Raw genomic sequence first — 6,198 nt, forward strand, 5'->3', positions numbered from 1 at the left:
TGTATTTATTGATTGTGTTGATAACTTTCTGTGTCTGTGTGTGTGTCTGTGGGAGTCTGTGACGGGGCGTGTGTGTCTGTGTGAGTCTCTGTGACGGGGCGTGTGTGTCTGTGGGAGTCTCTGTGACGGGGCGTGTGTGTCTGTGGGAGTCTCTGTGACGGGGCGTGTGTGTCTGTGGGAGTCTCTGTGACAGGGCGTGTGTGTCTGTGTGAGTCTCTGTGACAGGGCGTGTGTGTCTGTGTGAGTCTCTGTGACAGGGCGTGTGTGTCTGTGTGAGTCTCTGTGACAGGGCGTGTGTGTCTGTGGGAGTCTCTGTGACGGGGCGTGTGTGTCTGTGTGAGTCTCTGTGACGGGGCGTGTGTGTCTGTGTGAGTCTCTGTGACGGGGCGTGTGTGTCTGTGTGAGTCTCTGTGACAGGGCGTGTGTGTCTGTATGAGTCTCTGTGACAGGGCGTGTGTGTCTGTGTGACTCTCTGTGACGGGGCGTGTGTGTCTGTGTGAGTCTCTGTGACAGGGCGTGTGTGTCTGTGTGAGTCTCTGTGACAGGGCGTGTGTGTCTGTGTGACTCTCTGTGACGGGGCGTGCGTGTCTGTGTGAGTCTCTGTGACAGGGCGTGTGTGTCTGTGTGAGTCTCTGTGACAGGGCGTGTGTGTCTGTGTGACTCTCTGTGACGGGGCGTGTGTGTCTGTGTGAGTCTCTGTGACAGGGCGTGTGTGTCTGTGTGAGTCTCTGTGACAGGGCGTGTGTGTCTGTGTGAGTCTCTGTGACAGGGCGTGTGCGTCTGTGTGAGTCTCTGTGACAGGGCGTGTGTGTCTGTGTCTTTGTTAGTTCCTGAATTATTTTGGATATTCCCAGCTGTCTGAACACAACTAACCCGACCTGCTCTCAGTCCCTTATATTGGAGAAAAGCTGCACGTTCTCACCAATGATTCCCAATATGTCTGAGTGATACTTTTCCGATCCATTCAGCCTCTTCTGGATAAGTTGAGATATATTGGACAGGTTCAGGGTGAGCGCTGGAACATCTGGGTCTGTGACTCTCTGAGTCTCAGTCACTCTGGAATGAAAGAGGAGAGAATGTTTTTATCAGTGGGGACATTTCAGATCAGAAACCCAAAGGGGAACGAGTGATCAGTGCAACAACCTGCACCCCTTCTAATGCTCGTACTGAGACCCCGCAGCAACCCATCCTGAAAATGGCAGAATCCCGGGATTTGCAGTCTCCCTGCATTCACACTGATCTCCACACATGCAGTGGGATCCTGGTTTGCTGCCACTTCAGCTCAGTTTGTGATTTTCAAAGCCGTCTGTGTTCAGTCCAGTTTCTCTGTACTGGAGCCCTCATCTTTCCATTATTAATAATTATTATTATCCCGAGGGTCTCCAGTCTGTGCTCCCCCCTCTCTGCAGGATCACACTCTCTACAATCATGTGAAGTGAGGAGAGGAGAAGGAACAGCCTCCCAGGGACCTGGGATCGGAGGGATTCCCTCACTGAGGCCATGATTTTAATCTGCCTGTGGGATGCCAGCCGGGGGTCAAGGGGCCCGCGGGAAACCCGAAAAATTAATCCCCACCTTTCCCCACACGATCGCGACTTAATCGATGGCCCTTAACGTTGGTGGCGGGTTTGCCGTCTGAAAGCTGCGCAGCGGGCGGACTGCGCACCCACATGACCTGCTGTCAGTGGGAGTGTCCGTATTTAAAGGGCCATTGATGCAATGACTTTTGCTGCACAAAGGAACAACCAGGCAGAATGGAGCAGCAGAGGGACAAGGCAGCTCCACGATTTAATGACTCCTCACTTGAGGTGCTGCTGGCCAGGGAGAGGAGGAGGAGGGAAATATTTTACCCGGCGGACAGGAGGAAGTGGCCTGCCTCTGCCACCAAGAAGGCCTGGCTCGAGGTGGCTGAGGAGGTGACCAGCAGGAGCAACATCTCCCGCACTTGGGTGCAGTTCAGGAAGCGTTTCAATGACCTAACCAGGTCAGCAAAAGTGAGCACACTTCCTGATTCTCCTGCAATCCGTGGTGCACATCACTCCCCCACCCTCACCCCCTCTCACTCTGCACTGCCATCACATCACTCCTCACACCCACTTAAGGCTCATCCTCAACTTACCTTCACTTCCTCAGCACTTCCTCACCTCCCCATTAGTCCCCCCACCACTACCACTCACCCCAATCCTCATCCAATGTGATGTCTCTGTCTGATACTCAACCTCTGATGCACCTCTTTCACGGTCAGCCTCACCCAAAGCAATGCATTCATTGGCTGACCACTTCACCCTCACTCACTCACACGTCTGTACTTTCTCCCCTCGTCGGAGAAGAGCTCAAAATACACGGGAGAGGGTGAGGACTGGAGGGGGGGCCACAACTCATAGTGGTCCTCACAGAGGTGGAGGAGGAGGCCCTGCAGATCAGACGCACCCTCGAGTGCCTGTCCATCGGGGACGGCGAGACTGGCCCCCCACAAACATCTGGTGACACAACTTTAACATTCATCACACACAACATGAATTGATGTTAACAATGATTGGCATGTTGAACACCTCAGTCTGCTCATCGCAACATGACACATCTGTGATGATGCTTAATATTGCCTTCTGTTCTCTCACAGGCCCTTCAACGACCGAAGTGATGGCAGAGGGCGATTCCTCAGAGGAGCTCCCGGCCTCTGAGGGTGCACCGTCACATCTTAGTGAGCCCTCCACCAGCACAGATACTCACACCTCGATGGGTCCTAGTAGTGAGTTCGTTGGGTTGGCACCGAGTGAGTCACCACACACAAGTGAGCACGAGCAGGCACTGGTGGCAGAGGCAGCTGTGGAGAGTCCGTGTCGGTGGGAGCACTCCTCTCCAGGCTCTGCTCAGCTGGACGCAGATGCTGAACTCCGGGGACCATCCTTTAAAAAGAGAATGATCGAGGGACAGCAGCACATTTACGAGGTACTGGAACAGGTGCCACGCACACTCTCCACAATAGCGGAGAGGATGGAGGAGTCCAACTCCTGCATTAGTGGAATGGTGGACCAGGTACAGGAGGGAATCTCTGAGATACTGTCACAGGTACGTGCGGGAATATCTGAGATAGTGTCACAGGTAAGTGCGGGAATATCTGAGATAGTGTCACAGGTACGTGCGGGAATATCTGAGATAGTGTCACAGGTACGTGCGGGAATATCTGAGATAGTGTCACAGGGACGTGCGGGAATATCTGAGATAGTGTCACAGGGACGTGCGGGAATATCTGAGATAGTGTCACAGGGACGTGCGGGAATATCTGAGATAGTGTCACAGGGACGTGCGGGAATATCTGAGATAGTGTCACAGGGACGTGCGGGAATATCTGAGATAGTGTCACAGGTACGTGCGGGAATATCTGAGATAGTGTCACAGGTACGTGCGGGAATATCTGCGATAGTGTCACAGGTCCGTGTGGGAATATCTGAGATAGTGTCACAGGTACGTGCGGGAATATCTGAGATACTGTCACAGGTAAGTGCGGGAATGTCTGCGATGGAGAGAAGGCGAGCCTCCATTGAGCTTCAAGCACGGCTCACAAATGAGTCCATTCAGGCCCTGACGATGGGCGTGCGGACTCTGGATGCCAACATGTCTGCCACCTTAAACAGGCAGACAGAAACTTTAGAAGTGGCCTTACCAGGCATCACACATGTCCTCCAAACTGTTGTCAGCAGGGTGGTAGGAGTGATGTGGCCCTGACCCAGGAGAGGGATGTTGGCAAAAGGGGACATGGAAGTGGGGACACCACTCAAAGCGTTCCCATGTCTCACCCTTTGCCCCCCTCTCAACCAGTACCCACAATGCTGCCTCCTCTCCAGGTGGCCGAGTCTGCCCCTGCACAGGTGCAGGTGGAGCAGTCTTTGGAGGGGCCCTCATGGGCTCCAAAACCCAGAGAGCGTCGGCCGAGAGCATCTTAACAGTCAGGGTATGAATCTGAGCAACCTGCCACTACCTCTGTTACAGCCACAGGGGATGCACCAGGTAGAAGTAGGAGGAAGAGGAAGGTGAAGGTTTTGTGATCACCGGGGGTTTGCACAAGAGTGTCTGACAGACTGTCAGGTTTATCATTTATATTTGGTTTTTGTTAAATTCACATTAAATGTTATCATTCTCACCACTACTGCCACATCTTGCCCATTCTTGAGTCCCTTTTGTGATCGGGCCCTTTCATGTGCTTCATCATGAACGGTGAGACTTGATGCCACCCAGTGGGTGTGTTTACAGTGGGTGTATGTGTGGTTGTTGGACTGTTTTGTGTGGGCTGGGGGTGCTGGTGTTGGTGGTGCTCGTTCCAGGTGGTCTGAGGACTGGACTATCCTCACTTTGCAAATGTCCTTCGGAGAATCGGTCAAATATCAGTGACTCCTTGGCCTCATGAGCAGCCACCCTCCTCGTCCTGATCCTCGTCCTCCTGCCCCTCCTCCTCAATGTTGATGGCTGGGGCCTCATCCACTGGTAATCCTCTCTGTTGCGCGATGTTGTGCAGGACACAACAGACGACTATAATTCTACCCACTCTCGCTGGTGCGTATTGAAGCTCTCCCCCAGATCGACCCAGGCACCTGAAGCCCATCACATCGCATGTTCAATGACAGACCTGGTGGTGATGTGACTGTCGTTGTACTGACTCTGTGCCTCGCTGATGGGGTTTCTCACAGGTATCATGAGCCACGTCTGCAGGAGGTTTCCCTTGTCTCCGAGGAGCCGGTCCTTAAGTCTGTTTGGTGCGTGGAAGAGGGCCGGGATGTTGGATTCCCGCAGAATGAAGGAATCATGGCAGCTGCCAGGGAATCTGGTGCACACGTGAAGAAATCATTTCCGGTGATCACAAACGAGCTGCGTGTTGAGGGAGTGATATCCCTTTCTGTTGGTGAACAGTCCTGGCTCGTGTGGAGGTGCTCGGATTTCTACGTGTGTGCAATCAATTGCACCCTGTACCCGTGGGAAGCCAGCACAGTGAGTGGAAACCCACTGCCCTCTCCGTCTGGCTGAGATCGTCCATGGGGAAGTTGACGTGGTGAGACACCCTGCAAAACAAACCATCGGAGACCTGTCTTATACACTTGGGGGCAGACGAATGGGAGACCCCGATGATGTCACTGGTGGCACCCTGGAAGGATCCGGAGGTGAAGGAGTTAAGGGCAGTGGTGACTTTAACTGCGACGGGCAATGCGATGCCACCAGGCCCAGCCGGGAGCAGCTCTGCATGAAGGAGGCTGCAGATGTCTGCGACCACCTGGTGACTCACTCTCAGCCTCCGTATGCACTGCTCCTCAGAGAGGTCCAGGAAGCTCAGCCTCGGTCTGTGGACCCTCTCACGAGGGTAGTGCCTCCTGCGATGTCAGGCCCTCTGTTGTTCCCCTCTCTGCTCTTGTGCGGGTCCCTGTGACGTACCTCTGTCTTGTGGAGCTGCAAGTGGTGGATCTGCAGGCCGTGCCTGGCGAGGATGGTGATGTGCCTCCTCCTCGGATATACTGGTGAATGCAGCCAGTCGGACGTGTTTTTCAGCGGGTTGGAGCCGGGATTCCTTCCCGCTCCGGAAATCCCCGATTTTGTTTGCCCCACGCCCCCAACCCACCCGGACCTCGGAGATAAAATCGTGGCCAGAGGGTCCAATCACAGTGACATTACTGGGAAATCTCAGCACTGACTCATTTCTCTGTTAGTGGATAGAATGAGCCAATCACAACACATTTTACTGTCACTGACACTGGGACCTGCCCCTCTCCTCATTTCTCCATGGGCTGGTTGATGGAACAAGCCAATCACACAGCACTTACTGACCCAATGGAATAAAGCTGTCACTGACACACATGGAGCCTTTCGGAAGCCTCGGTTAGATACAGGTCACTGCAGGTTTCTCTCTCTCTCACTTCCTGTCTAACAGGTTCCTGAGAAGCTCGACACACCGATGGAACAGCCCAGGTCACTCAATAACAACAACTTGCATTTATATAGCGCCTTTAAAGTAGTGAAATGTCCCAAGATGCTTCACACTGAGCCACATAAGGAGATATTAGGACAGGTGACCAAAAGCTTGGTCAAAGAGGTAGGTTTGAAGGAGCATCTTTAGGAAGGAGAGAGAGGTAGAGAGGCGGAGAGATTTAGGGAGGGAATTCCAGACCTTAGGGCCTAGGGAACTGAAGGCACGGCCACCAATGTTCGGGTGAA

This window comes from Heptranchias perlo, unplaced genomic scaffold, assembly GCF_035084215.1.
Source record: "Heptranchias perlo isolate sHepPer1 unplaced genomic scaffold, sHepPer1.hap1 HAP1_SCAFFOLD_550, whole genome shotgun sequence".
NCBI lineage: Eukaryota > Metazoa > Chordata > Chondrichthyes > Hexanchiformes > Hexanchidae > Heptranchias > Heptranchias perlo.